Raw genomic sequence first — 16036 nt, 5'->3', positions numbered from 1 at the left:
TACCTCCCACCACGCCAATGCTGTGGGTGACCACTTGTCTAGACTGGAGGAAAGCAAAATGGGATGAGGGGTGAAGAGAGAGAGGTGGGTTCTTGTACTCCTAATTATCAAGCAAGGATGATGTTTCCAGAGCCTGGAGTGGAATGTCTTTATGTCTTCTATATTTCATCCGTATTGAATTTTAGAAGAAAAAGGCATGTTATATGATTTGCTTCAAAATTTCCTTTCTATGGCACTACCGCTGGATAGCTTGCTGCACTTTTCGCAGGTGGAACTATTTAAATCAAATTTATTTTAGTGTCCCTCAATTCTAGGAAGAATAAGCATATCCTATTTTAAACCACAGGGGAGTTGTCACATTGAAATGAATGTAGACTATGTGGAATAAATCCACAAAAATAGAACAGAATAAAGCTTCCTGAGTGACTCTTATCCAGTGTGACCCTCCTTTGAGATAGAATATTTATTCAGCATATTTATATACCCAGAGGGGATATTTACATGCCCTCTAAATAAGAAAATGCTATAAGTGATGAGTAATTGTTAAGGTAGCATCTGAAAAGTAAAGAGTTATTCATTATGGTCTTTTAGAATGTTTTCTTGAGTTAGGACTGAAGATCAACAAATGAAACAGAATCATGTCTTCTTTGCAAATTAAGAACAAAATTGTTGCATTATTCTTGGTTGCTCTTATATCAGAATGATAAAGAAAGTTAATGAAATAGTCTGTGTGAAGATGAAGGAGAAAAGGAAATTGCAGAAAATGTGGTGTTTTTTTGAGATATAGTTTAGGAGACAACTGGGGATAATAAACAGCTCAGTGACATAAAGTTAGTCAGCCCTTTGTTGCCCATTTCATGATGTGGCTAAATGAACTCATACCTGAGCTAGAATGTCAGGGAGGAGGACAGAGAAGAGAGATGATAAAGGTAGCATAGCAGATGTATTATCCCATCCATATTTCTGTCCATTGGAGAATCCAATTATAAGGCCCCAATCAGGAAATCTCTCTTTTCTCAAACAGGAAAGAAGCAAAATACCCTCTCTCTTCTCTGCCATTGGAGCAGAGATGTGTTGAATACACAGTGGCAGGAAACTCCTGGAGAGCATGGTGAGTTGGCCTGGAGGAAGGATTAAGTCTCTTCTGTCCTCCTCTCTCATCTCCCGTTAGTTCCTGTCATCATTTTAACTTGCTTTACTCTCACCCACCATTAAACTAATGAACAGATCCATCCCCATGACTCTGCATTCATCCCCGGCTGCCCCTTCTTTGGGAATGCCCCTCTCCTTAGGAATGAAACAATTTTTCAGCTATTATAGATGTTAATGCAGAAATAAGGAAATCCTCCCATTTGCAGTGAAATGGACGGAGCTTGAGGGCATTACGCTAAGTGAAATAAGCCAAAAAGAGAAAGACAAATACTGCATGGTGTCACTTATATGTGGAACCTAAAAAAAAATCAAAGTCATAGAAATAGAGAATAGAAAAATGCTGGAGGGTGAGAGAAATAGGAAGAGGTTGGTCAAAGGGTACAAACTTTCAGCTATAAGATGAATAAGGTCTAAGGATCTAATGTAAAACATGGAAACTATAGTTAATAACACTGTATATTCTAATTGAAATCCACTAAGAGAGTAGAACTTAAATGTTCTCACCAAAAAAAAAGAGCAAAAGATAAATATGTAAGGCGATGGACGTGTTAATTAACTAGATGTAAGGAACCCTTCTGCAGTATGTACGTATATCAAATCACCACGATGTATACTGTAAATACCTTACAATTTTATATTACCTCAAAAAAAGCTGATTTTTTAAAAGACAGTTTAAAAAAAAAAAAGAAAATACAGAATCGTATGATAGGTTTGCAAGATGGTACCACTGGGGGGAACTAGGTGAAGGGCACAGGGGAAATCTATTATTTCTTATAGAGCATATGAGTCTACATTTATCTCAGAATAACAAGTGTTTAATTTCAAAAAAGATGCATGCTTGATGTAAACAAACTTAAACACTACCTAGTTCTAGAATATGTACAGTCTCACTGCCACTGGCATGGTTGAAGAACTTAGAGATATTGAATTATTTTATATTCAGGTTGTTTCCTTACAAGTGAGGGAATCAGTGGGTGGACTGAGTTAAAGAAGGCCAAAAGAGGATTTGTAAGAGAGGGGAGAGAGGTGGAGGGAAAACCTGCAGATATTCTAGGGATAGGGATTTCATTTGCACACTTATGGGCAAACTGATTGGCTGACCTCTAGCAGGCGGTCACTCTGGGCCTCTGGCCTTGGTCAGGGCTTCAAAGAAAACAGTTTCCTTTGTTTATGGATTCTCCATAACACTAAAGTGTTTAGCTGAGAAGCACCCCAGCCAGGTTCTCTAGGTCTGCCCATGACCTTTCACCAGCACCTGCACCCGGCATGGGAGCGCAGGCCAGGGCTGGCTTTGGAATCAGGATTAAGACTTGGATTGCCTCCTGCCTCCACCATCCATCCTGAGTGTCTGGGTCAAACCGACCTCTCAGAGGCTCTGTTTCCCCACCTCTAAAGAAGGAAAGAAGCATAGCTTCTCACTCTTTGTTGTGACAGTTGCATGAGAACATAATAATGGGTGAAGTCCTCTACAGATGCTATGTATGTGCATTCGGTATAAGAGATATAAAAACACATAGGGTCTATCTCGGCTTGTTTTTCCCACAAGGAAGCTGTAAAGTTAACGTAACTCCTACCTCTTTAATGTAGGCCCCATAATTAGATTTATATTATTGATTACAGAGAGCTTCCGGTAGCTGTTTTAAACCCTGGCCAAAGAGGATATTACTTTTACCTTTTTTTTTTTTCTCTGAAACACCATGCATCATTTTTTTTAAAAGGAAGCAAAAAAAGCCTGCTTCTCCATGCCTCAAGATCTTTGACTCTGCGGTGAGAGCTACCATCAGAGGTACCAGCTGGGTCTCTGGGCTCTGTTGGCAAAGCTGACAAAATGTCAGTGCCCACCATTTCTTCCGGGAGCTCTTGAGAGCTGATTGAGCAGATAGCTCAGTCTTTTCCAGCAATGGTTCTCCCCTACTGCTTTATTGATCCCTGCCAGGTACCTCACTTTTGATCCTTTCACTTGATGTGGCCAATTCTCTGTTGAGTTACAGTGGAGAACTGTGGTATTAAATTGTCCAGCTGGAAACACTCCCAGTCCCGCTCCCATCAGCTCCCCATTTCGTTTTGAGCTGGCTCTGAAACAGCTCTCAATAATAAAGAATTGTCTGTGTCATACAGATAACACTTCTCTAATTCCTGGTGTCTCGAGATTAAATTAGGAATGCTGATGGGCTCATATTCTATGAACACTACGTTTTTGAAAACTAACCTTTTATCATGCTGGGAGCCATTTGCAAGCTTTGAGTGAATCTTGCCAGGCCTACGTATTGATCTTTGTGGCAAGGGCTGGAGGTGGGGAAAGAAATGTACCAGACAGGGCAAACGAATAGGAGTCAAGAGGTTAGAAAACACCACTGGGTTCCTCTCTGAGAGGAAAGTGCCATTGTGCGGAGCAAAATGGGCCAGGAGAGGGACACAGGAACATTCTGGGCTTCAGTGATTTTCTTAAAAGCAACCCTAATGATTCTCAGTGACCACCATGAAAGGAACTTTAGAAACATCACAAAAAAATATATTTCTCCTTACCATCTTCATTTAACAGTAATTCACACTCTGAGCTAAGCTTTTTTGTCTTCAAAGGTTGATTTAGTTTAGCATCATCAGCTCATTTGACACTTTGGTCAGTGATGTCACAATCTGCACTGTGTCAATGGGGCATCCAAATGATAATTCCCTCAGTAACAGTTAACAATGATGATAGTCTAAAGGGCCAGCACCTAAACAATAGCCCACCACCTGTTTTTGTACAGTGCCATGAGCTACACTTTTGAATTGTTGGGGGGAAATCAAAAGAAGAATAATAACTTCTGTGACATGAGAAAATTATTTGAGGAGTTTCTGTTGTCGCTCAGCAGGTTAAGGACCCAACGTTGTCTCTGTGAGAATGCGTGCCTCGCTCAGTGGGTTAAGGATCTGGTGTTGCCATGGCTGTGGCGTAGGCCCCATCTGCAGCTCAGATTCGACCCCTTGCCCAGGAACTTCTATATGCCATAGGTGCAGCTGTTAAAAAAAAATACTTATATGAAATCCAGATTTCAGTGTTCATAGTTGTACTGGGACACAGCCATGCTTGTTCACTTACATGTTCTCTATAGCTATTTTCACACTTAACAGCAGCAGAGTTCAGTAGTTGTATCAGAGGTCCCAAGGCCCACAGTTTGAAATATTTACTCCCTGGCACAGAAAAAATATTCCTGGCCTTGCTTCACACCACTGATGTCCAATAGAACTTTCCAAAATGATGAAAGTGTTCCATAACCTTTATTGTCTATTCCAGTAGCCACTAGCCATGTGTGGCTGTTTAAATTTAAATAATTAAAATTAAGTAAAATCTAAAATGTATTTCCTCAGTTGCTCTAGCCACATTTCAGTGTTTGATGGCCACATGAGGCTAATGGCTACCATACTGAACAGCACAAGTCTACAATAATAAACAATCTCTGTCAAGGAGCTCTGTTTCGTTCCATGGAATATGTAGACCTCTTTCATTGCTTCTTCCTTCTTTTGCTAATTTTTTGCAGATCGTTTCTCTGCTTTGTTTTACAATCAGAGGAGAGTAGCTTTCTTAGCTTAGTTACTTCTGTTAAGCAGACCTAAGACAAGGATTTGGGTGTGAATGGTTTATTTGGAAGACAGCCCCAGGAAGCATCAGTAGGGTTGTGGGGAAATGAGATAGAGAATAAAGCCAATTCATATTGTGTTAGCAAACCAGTCACCAATATGGGCAACTGGAACTCGATCTTATAGGGAAATTCTAGGAACCAGTGTAGAACATGCCTCAGAGTTATTCCATCTGAAGGTTAAGGAAGCTGGGGTACTCATCTACCACTTCCCCCATTTAGTTGTTGGTTGAAGGCTAATTCTGGGCCATTAACTCCTTAGCACTTCAGACTAAGTATATTCTGCAACCATAAAACGAGAGTGGAGGCAGACAGTCACAGGTTTTCATAGTAAGCGATAAACGGCACTAATGCCAAGGAGATATGGGCAGGGCACCCATAGCATCTGCTACAGTAAGCCATGGAAAGGCATAACACAGGAAACTCAAATTATGGCTCTGCTCCTCTGTAATAGCTTTTGTAAAAGGCTGGTGATAACCGTTGGATAAAGTTAGTAGCTAAAATTGAGGCTTGGGTGTATCTGTAAATGACTAGTGTCCTTTACACTGAAATTTGCCTCCTCTAGCATAGTCTGACCATGCTCTTTGAGTTCGTGGTGACAGCATTGCTGCCATATGCCCTGTTGTGACCACATGGAAATACCCCCACTGGCCAGCCCATGTTCTGGCTTTGACAGTTGAACATTGGTTAACAATTGAGCATTGTTTTAGGATCATGCTGGAGGCCAGTAAAATACTAGATGTACAATATTAGATGATTGACCTAAGAGGGCTAGGCAGAGAGTAGGAACTGAGAAATTAAATTAAAAAGTGGTCAAGAAACCAGGAAAACTGATGAGGATGGATAGACTAATCTAGGTGGCCTGGAGAAGTTCCAAAGGTGTTGCAGAGGCCTCATGGAGCTTCTGACATAGCTCTCACAGGCTAGCTTCAACATACTGGCACCCTGAAGCAGGATAGACAGATGTGTCTGAATTTGACAATTCAAGAGCGGCAGAACCCAGCTTATAATCGATGGTGAGAAAAACAAATATACTATATATCAAAAAATTCCTGGGAATTCAATACAAAACCTCAGTGCTAAATATTGGCCTAATTTTGGAGATCAGTCAAGATCATATGTTTCTAATTATGTAGGGCTTTTAAAACTTTTTAAAAATATACATTTTTCAAACATTCTAAATATAGGCTATTTCAAATGGGAATCATCTTTTTAAAAAATTTTAAAAGTTACTACCCTTTCTTCCTACGTCTCTGTAATTGGGAGAAATGAGGTCACCTTTTGTCTTGCTTTCTGGCATGTTTCTGTGCTCAAAGGAACTCTGCCCATTCTCCAGGTGCTTAGGCTTTGGGCCTAGCTCGTGTCTGAAATCCCTTCCTTCTGGGGATTCATAAGACTTTAAAAACTATGTCATCACAATGGAAAACTAGGGAAAAAAATCTAAACATGTCTTCAAGTGGATGAGATTAATAATTTCACCAGCCATATAAAAATGTTTCTTCTATTAGGTCGAAATCTTTACTAGTTAAGGTAAACTAGTTATTATGATAGATAAACCCTATAATCTTGGTGGTTTAAACAGAAGTTTATTTCTTTTTTTTATTTTTATTTTCCCACTGTACAGCAAGGGGATCAAGTAGAAGTTTATTTCTTGATCGTAAAAAGTACAGTTGGTGCAGGGATTGGGGCTGGAGGGCTCTCTTCTCTCAGTATTTGTGACCTCAGGCAGAAGAAGGCTCAAAATCTTCAAAATAAAGCTTCCAAGATTACTCTGAAGATCAGTTCAATCAGCAGATGGTAGGGTGGGTAAGATGGAGAGAGTAAGAGAAATTGCTTTCACAGGAGGATTTAAAAGGCCCAAGCCTGGAAGTGGCAGATGTGGATTTTCTACACATATTGTATTGGCCATGACTCAGTCATGTGGCATCACCTAATCACAAAGGGGGCTGGGAAATGTAGTGTAGTCAGGAGCTGGGGTGGGTAGGGAGGGGGAGAAAAGAGGGTTTTTTGCATAGCCCATCAGTTTCTACCACCCAAGGCCATTTGTTGTCCATTTCTTTTCTTCTTCTCCACTGACCTTTCTCTACCACAACCGAAGTATGGAAAAGCCCTTATAACCCTCCTGGTTAGGGCATTGTGTCCCCAGTGGATAACTTTAAGGTCCACGTTCTAATCTCTATGCCTTTTCTCTTGCTTTTTGTATTCTACTAATCTCATTGGCTCTGAGAAGAGTCTGAGGACAAGCCAATGGTAGAGGAGAAGAAGGTAAAAACTATGGATCCTAATCATGGCACTGTCACCAGACAGTGGTCCCTGGCATCCTACCCAAAGGTACAGATTCTCGTGAGCCCAAGACCTCAAGCCTGTAGTGATGTATCCTTCCTGCTCCCAGTGTCCTTGAAAGGACTAGAGGTTTTGTCTGAAATGATCTGCTCCATTGATGATGCACTTCCTCTTCCAGGGATGGGAAGCATATTCATTCTTCGGAGGGCACAAACAGCAAATTCTTTTTTCATCTCCTATGATACAGAGTAGGAGTGCTGTAAATGCCAAGCAGTATGGATTTTTAGAATGATGAGTCACTGCTTCTGGTTTTTTCAGGGCAATTATTCATCCAGTCTGAAGCTCTTCAAGATGAGCTAGTAAGTCTATTATATAGACAAAGAGAATGGCTGAGATCCCCCAAAGCCAAAAGATTGATTTAGGTCAAACAGTAAGGCTGGGGCAAATAACTTTTAGAAACAGTGCATCTGTTTTGAAAAAAGAATTGGAATTCAGGACTCAAGGACTGATACTGCTTACCAGTATAACCCTTGGCTTCAATGATCATCTGGCACCAAAGGTCTGGGTTTCATTTATGGGAGAAAGGGTCCAGCTTATGCTTCACTTTCTTCAGGCAGGTACCCAGCTCCTAGAAAATGACTCTAGCTCATAGCTAGAGAGATAGAGTTAGTTAACAGATAGCAATATCCTAAACATTAAATATGCAAGTTGTCTAAGGAAACAGATCCCCTCAACCTCAGTCTTGTAAATACCTCCACTTCCTACAGTTTCCCTATCCTAGTGCAACTTCCACCCTCACTTCCACTCTCATTTTCTGCCTACGGTTTTCCTCTGCCTTGAACCACCATCTTTGCACACGCTTAATCCTGGTGGGAAAAAATACCCCCCATTTGCTTATGAAAACTGGGCTTGCTTCCATTTTTAAAACTATATTTGTTAAAATGGGATGATAAACCATGGCTGGCTATCAGAAGAAGAGAACAAAACTTCCCCACCCTAACTCCTCCTGAAGTGAGCCTGTTTCCTAGCTTATGTGTAGGTATGCGCCAACTCAACCAGCAAACAATAGAGCTATCACTATTTTGCATGGATCTATGAAACTGCGAGCCTGAGCTTATTTGGTGATGAAATTGCTGCATTCACTTGGGTGTTGGGAAGCCTGGGATACTTTATATTTGTGTGCCACCTATGGGCCAGGTAGTACAATCCTATATTTTATTCCCAGTGCATACTCTAGGAGACACTATTCTGCTCATATAGTTTGGATCATTGATGTCTCAACTTTTTAAGGATCAAGAAAAAAATGTGTTACAACTAAGGTATTGTATAACATGTCAACTTTGAATCTTCAGCATCTTCTTAAAAGACTTCAAAAATATTAAATATTATTCCATTTTGCAAGGACGAACTAATTCAGAAAATGAGTTTGGGAAAGATAACACAATTGCCCAGATGCTGAAATTCTAGTTACATAAGTTAACACTGGGGTTATATAGCCAAATGGGGTTAGTTTAAGTTCTAAATCTTAGTTTGAGCTGATACATGTTTAAGTTGGACACACAGTGCAGGGAAGTGGATGGGACAAGGTAACAACCTCATGTCATGTCCATAAGTACTTCCCCACTCTCTATTTCAGTGGGTGAAGTTTCAACCCACCAAGCCTGGACTGTGAGTCCAAAAGGACTGGAATCAGTCTAATTCTTTTTTCCAACATAACTTAGCAAGTTGTTATCTGTTAATAAATATCTGGCTCTAAAATCCCACGCTGTAAATCAAACTTTTCTAAGTATGGATTTTTTTTTCATTCTGCATACTGCACATTGAAACATCCAAAGATTGGTTTAAAATGACTTCATGGGGATCTTCCTAACCAAAAGACATTGATTCATGCCATACTTCTCCATGCAGATTTTAGCATTGTGGTATACTAAAAATTGGAAGAGGTTCTCAGTCTATAAAGCATATGGAGTGTTGGGGTTTTGGAGGAACAAAACATCATAGAAGGGCTGTATTTTTCCTATTTCAACACCTAGGGAATACCTCCTTCCCCTCTAACTTTTCAGCAAACTTTTTGTCAGTAGAAGAAAGCAAAAGCATTCAAGTCAAAACATCATTTGCCTTGGATGTCAAAGCCATAATCTTTGTTTTGTTTTATTGTGCCTAGCTAAAAGCCTGTGGGTTAGACTTTGTTTCACTGTAAGAAAAAAAAAAAAACTTTGATAAATGTTATTGTGAGAGCACCCAACTAAATTCCATCAGGGCCTTTGGATAAGAAGCTGTTCCCTAGTCTGCTCCCCATCTCATATTTAAAGCAGGAATCATCTTCACCTAGATATTCATTGACAGATAACAATTTGCTAAGTACTGTTGGAACAAAGAATTCAACTGATTCCAAGCCTCCTAGACTCACAACCCAGGCTTAGTGTGTTGACACTTTACCCACTGAACTAGATGGTGGGCAAGTACTTGATGACATGCTTCTGCTGGTTCCTGAGGTGCTTAGAGTATCTCTTTACTAAATCACAGGCTCATGGCCTGGAAACCTGAAACAATTAAAGACTCTAGAGATGACTAAAACTATTCACAGTTTGGATGGTCAGGATTTTTGGATGTATCTATGGGAGAATTGTGCAATGAAAGTTCCCATGGATATATTTGAGTATATGATTATGGGTTTAAGGCAAAGCAAAACGATCGTTGCAACATTGTGGTCCTGGGTGGCTACCAGTGGGCTTATTTGGACTGCTAATATTTGTGATAGGAACCAGGAGCCATGTTTTCCTATCATAGAAGACTCTAAATAATTGGTTCCAATCTTTCCCTGCCTCACCTCACCACCCTGTTACATTCCATATCTTGTGTTTTTGTTCTTGTTTGAATGTTTGCTATTGTTGTTATTGTAGTAACTGACTAGGTTCACCCACCTACTTAGGATAACCTATCTGGTTCCCACAGCAACCAAAATGACCATTTAAAAATACTAATAGGAAATTAAAGAGAATGGAACACTACCAAACTCATTTTACCAGGCCAGCATTACTCCTATACCAAAAACCAGACAAGGATACCATAAGAAAAGAAAATTATAGATCAGTATTCCTGATGAATATTGATGTAAAAATCCTCCACAAAACATTAGCAAACAGATTACAGACTTCAACATATGACTAGAAACCATAAAACTCATAAGAGAAAAGAAGGAAAAGGCTCTTTGACATTATCCTTGGCAATGATTTTTTTGATTTGACACCAAAGGCAAAAAATAAATAAATAAATAACAAGTTGGACTACGTCAAACTAAAAAGCTTCTGCCCAGCGAAGGAAACCATCAACAAGATGAAAGGGCAACTTATGGAATGGGAAAAAAATATTTGCAAAACACATACCCAATAAGAAGTTAATACACACAATATACAAGTAACTCATACAACTTAATAGCCAAAAAAGCAAGTGAAAAAAACTAAAAAATGGTCAAATGACCTAAATAGGCATTTTTTCAAAAGAAGACATATAAACAGCCAACGGGTATGTTAAAAGATGTTCAACACCACTAATCAGCAGGAACATGCAAATCAAAACCACAATGAGATATGATCTCACACCTGTTAGGACAGACGTCAAAAAGACAAAAGATAACAAGTACTTGCAAGGCTATGGAGAAAAGGGAACCCTTGTGCACTGTTGGTAAGAATGTTAATTGGTGCAGCCACCATGAAAAACATTATGGAAATTCCTCAAGAAGTTAAACCTAGAACTACCGTATGATGAGGCAATTCCATTTCCAGGTATATACCCAAAAGAAATTAAATCTTTACCTTGAAGATATATCTGTACTCCCATGTTTATTGTAGCATTATTTGTAATAACCAAAGTATGGACACAGCCTAACTGTACATCAACTGATGAATGGATAAAGAAAACTATATATATGAAGAGGAAAGATAGATAGATAGATAGATAGATAGATGATAGATAGATAGATAGATAGGGTGGAATATTATTCAGCCTAAAAAAAGAAAGAAATCCTACCATTTGTAACAACACGAATAAAACTGTAGGGCATTATTAAGTGAAATAAGCCAAAGACAAAAACTGTGTTGTGTCACTTACATGTGAAATCTAGGGGAAAAAAATCTCATAGAAACAGCTGGGGTGGGAAAAATGAGGAGAGTTTGGTAAAATGGTACAAACTTTCAGCTATAAAATGAATAAAGTTGAGTAATGTATAGCATAACTATAGTTCATAATACTATATTGTATAATTTTTAATTGATATATAATTTACATATGACATTTTGTAACTTTAAGGTGTACGACATGTTGATTTGATACATTTGTATATTGCAATGTGATCGTCACCAAAGCGTTAAATAATACCTCTATCATATCATATAATTATCTTTTTGTGTGTGTGTAGAGAAAACATTTAAGATCTAGTCTCTTAGCAACTTTGAAGCATATATTGAAATTTGCTGAGACAAATCTCAAATTCTCACCCCCCCAAAAAAAACCAGTTAATTGGTGAGGTGATTAATGTGATTTGAGAACTCTTCCACAGTGTGTACATGTATATGTATATCAAATCATATTATACACTTTAAATATATTACAGTTGTAGCCGTCAATTATACCTCAATAAAGCTAAAAAAATACCAATAGGATCACAACAATCACAGCATTCCCTTGCTTAAATCCTTTCAGTGACTTCCTATTGATCAGAGAGTAAGGTCCAAACCCCCTTAGCTTTTGAGCACAGTTTTCTTATGGATCAGGCTCTTACTTACCTCTTTACTACCTTATTTGTATGCTACACTCATGCCACATCCAGTTATGGGTATGTTCTCTTATGATTTGCCCGTTGAGAATTCCTTGCTCCCTTTGCCCTCTTCTCTTTCTGGCTAATGCTTATACAATCTTTCAGAAATGGCTCAAGTCTCACCTCTTACTGGAAACCTGCCATGATCCCTCTCATCTCTAGACTGAGAAAGGAATTCACCTCTGTACCACTGGAGGAACCTCTGCTTACATCTAACCCTATGTCAGGGCTTCCTTCATCATACCTCGAGATCTTTTAAGTGCAGAATCTGTTTCTCACCTCGGTGTTCTCAGTGTCCTTCCTGGATCTGAAAGACTAATCAGATTCTTCTGGGAAATAGATAAAGTGCCATTGAAAATAGAGAATACAGATTGCATGGAGTTTTTTTGGTTTGTTTGTTTGTTTGTTTTATGGGCACACCCATGGCATATGGAAGTTCCCAGGCCAAGAATTGACTCTGAGCTGCAGCTGCAACCCATGCCACATCTGCAACAATGCCAGATCCTTTAACCCACTGTGCTGGGTCAGGGATTGAACCCACACCTCCACAGAGACCTGAGCTGCTGCAGTTGGATTCTTAACCCACTGGGCTACGATAGGAACTCCTGCATAAGGTTTTTAAAATACGTTTATTGAAGGGTAGTATTTAAAAAACTACTCAAAGAAACCTATGACTCAAGAAATAGAATAGCATCAGCTACCCAGTAGGATTTCCCACCACCACCACCACCATTACGCCCCTTTTGGGCATTACTGCTCCAACATAAGCACTATGCCAACACTATAAATCGGTTTTGCCTGTTTATTCCTTTACTTTAAATTGAATGGAAGCACACAATAAGTTCTCTTTTGTGTCTGGCTTCTTTCATTCAACATTTTGTTTATGAGATCCAGCACAACTATGTTGGGTCTGACTGTAATTTGTTCATTTTAGTTTCTATATGGTATTCTATTGTGTAAATGTACCACAGTATATTTATCCAAATATCATCAGGCACTATTTGGAGAGTTTCTGATTTGCGGCTTTTACAGAGTGCTGCGATCCATAGTCATGTTTTAGAGTTTTTCTGTTAGTCATTTATTGTGTTGGTAAAATTACTTTTCCCAAGAAACACCTTTAGCAATGTCTTTAATTCCAAATTAATCTGTACATTCTTTTACTTGTTGGGTTTTTTAGAGTTGGATCAGCTAGGTCAAAAATGGCAGATCATAATGTATACATGTAAGGATAACCTGACCCCCTTGCTGTACAGTGGGAAAATAAAAAAATATATTAAAATTAAAAAAAATGGCAGATCAGTTATCAAAGGGTTGGTGAGTAAAATCAACCTCCTAGGACAAACATAGTTTATAAGCTTAAGCAAACAAGCCGAATTTTCTACCCCAAACATTCTAACATGCAGTTTCCCGTCACAAACATTCATAGTCTCAAGGTTACAAGTCAACAGTCTCTAGAGTTACTAGAACAAACCTTGCAATACTATAGAAATGCTCTTTGCCCTTTTCCAGTTAACAACCTTAGAAATTCAACTTGATAATAACAACATATAGAAGTAAAGGTTTAGCTTAAATGTTGTGAAAACTTGTAGGTAAATATTTGCTAAACTTCTCCCTTATCTGTCTAAGCAAAGAGTAATGGTTAACCCGGTGTTTCGAATTGTCAAAAATGCTTGTGTCACATCTTACATTTTTTCCCCGTATTTTCTCATATGCTGCTATTTGAAACTTGAACCCTCTGTTTTTAATGTTTATCTCAATTGAGTATCAATCGTAGATACTCAGGACTTGTTTTATTATTTTCCACAATGGAGATATATATATATATTTATGTGATAATGATTACTAAAAGTTTTGGTCAATTGAACTGAATTAAATAATGTTTTAGAAAATAGTTAAGAAGTAAAGATGACTGCTGCTTTGTTCTGACAGTTTCATTGCATTCCCTCTTTTACATTTCTGTTTCACAGCTGTAATCTGGGAAAAAGTGGTATGATTAATAATGATTGACTGTTAAACTAAGGTGAAGTCAAACATGACCTTGAGGTATCTTGAGCAAGAACCTAGTATAGAAGAAAGTGTGGAAAATAAGAGAGGAAAATACAAGGAATGTTTCTTTAACATGTTGAGTTAGAGTGGTGAGATAAGCCATCAGCCATAAGCAAAGTGGGAAAATTAGCACATCTGAGAAGCAGTGAAAGGATCCCAATTTAAAACAGGGAAAATGGGAAAGAACTCTAAGGATAGGAACATATTAAAGGCAAGTAAGTAAACATTTCTGTAATGCACATGTGCAGAAGGAGTCAGAAATCTGTGAAAAGATTTTTCTCTCAAAAATACTTAGGGCAAATCAGTGGAGAGCTAAAGGCGCAGACAGAGCTCGTTGTAGGTTGGGTTTCCCAGGTGTAGACTGTGAGATGAGAATTCACGTGAAAGTGACTTATTAGCAGACATTCCCAAGTAGGTGAGTGGGAAGGGGCCTGGGCAGGAGGGAGGCCGAGTGAGGGTGCAGCAGCCAGCAAGCCCACAGAGGATAATTTGGCCTTGGTCCTGAAGGAGCTCTGGGGACAGTTGAAGGTCACACATCAGAGTTGTCCCCATTGGGAGCAGAGGGACTGGAGTTGCTCCCTTGTTCTGTCGGTCGTTGGTCAGGGGCTACTCCAGGGGGCACCTCCAGCTCTCTTGTCACGGGCAAAGCAGATGCCAGCAGCCCGGGCAGTCCTCCAGGAAGAAGATGGAGGTGCTGCTTTTGAAAGCGAATGCACTCGGGGAGCAGGTGTGCTCAGAAATGCTGAGGGGACCTGGGAGGATAAGAGGCTGAGCTCTAACAGCATCTTCTATAGAGCCCTAAAGCCTCACAATTAAAACGGGGACAGCATCCCCAAAATCCATAGAGAGGGAGAAGGGAAATGCACCATGGCTTTGTCCGGGCTCCTTTGGACGTCTCTGGGAGGCAGGCCAGTCAGAACACTCCCCAGACTCTGCGACTTGGAGCTGAGAACCCCTCTCTTCTCTGGCTGTGGAGCTGTGATAAGGTAAGCTGGCTGCCAAAGGCGGCCACTGTGAATCATTGAGAGAATGAAGGGACGCAGATGGAATGGCAGCCTTGAGGGCTCATTCCCTTGTGTCATGATTCCTCCCTTTTAATACAGTTTGGATTCAGAAATTAATTCTCCTCTTCACTTTATTCTTCAAATATTTACTGAGCACCTACTGTATACTAAGCACTGCTCAAAGGTTGAGGCTGTGGGAGTTAATATAAAAAATAAAGCCCTCTGTCCTCACGGAGCTTACAGTCTAGTGGGGGAACAAGTGCTACCAAAAAGAAAAAAAAAATCATCTCAGAGCAAGCGGATAGAGTGAAGAGTGAGGAGATTATTTGGAATAGGGCTGACAGGGGAGGCCTTCGGGCAAAGGGGCATTTGAGCAGAGCCCTGAATAAAATGAGGGTATGAGCTAGGCAAGTACTGGACTATTGTTGAATTTCTGTCAGTCGCAATCAAGAGTCTTGAAAATCGTACTGTTTTAAAATAGCGTATTTCGGAGTTCCGTCATGGCTCAGTGGAAATGAATTTGATTAGCATCCATGAGGACGCAGGTTCAATCCCTGGCCTCAGTCAGTGGGTTAAGGATCCAGCATTGCCATGAGCTGTGGTGTAGGTTGCAGACGTAGCTCCAATCTGGCTTTGCTGTGGCACAGGCTGGCGGCTACAGCTCTGATTTGACCCCTAACCTGGGAACCTCCATATGCCATGGGTGCGGGCCTAAAAAGACAAAAAATAATAATAATAAGATAAAATAGCATATTTCCTGGGATTGCATTTGAGCAGAGCTGCCATGGCCCCTGTGGCTAAGGGGGTGGAGGTGGGGGTATATTCCCGTCTTGTCAAGGCAGCTCTAAGTGAGGGCCTTCCCTTGATATCTGCCTAGCTGCTCAGGGCTGAGTGTGCAAAGGACTGTGGTGGCCTAGGAGATTTTCCTTTATGGTAATTTGGATTACAACGCTGGAAGTTTTCCTTCCTAATTCAGTGGTAAAATCAGGTTTTTAAATCTGCTTATGTGCTCTCTACATCGGACTTCGTGGTTCAAGGATGTGTTCTTTTTCTTTCTTTTGGTTTAGTTTTAGTTTAAATCAGGTTTGTTAAGGTTCATTTGCATATAGTAAAAG

General features: G+C 39.8%; 1 long non-coding RNA gene across 1 annotated transcript in view; it reads right to left on the bottom strand.

The window, feature by feature from the left end:
- Nucleotides 1-16036, bottom strand: part of LOC106506918 — an 88998-nt gene that overhangs the window by 28193 nt on the left and 44769 nt on the right. The window contains exon 2 of the long non-coding RNA XR_002340658.1: nt 7575-7707. This is a non-coding gene — a long non-coding RNA (uncharacterized LOC106506918). The remainder of the gene's footprint in view (nt 1-7574; nt 7708-16036) is intronic.

This window comes from Sus scrofa, chromosome X (genome assembly GCF_000003025.6).
Source record: "Sus scrofa isolate TJ Tabasco breed Duroc chromosome X, Sscrofa11.1, whole genome shotgun sequence".
NCBI lineage: Eukaryota > Metazoa > Chordata > Mammalia > Artiodactyla > Suidae > Sus > Sus scrofa.
The sequence above is the reverse complement of the archived record's forward strand: the minus strand, read 5'-3'. Positions and strand labels throughout refer to the sequence as shown.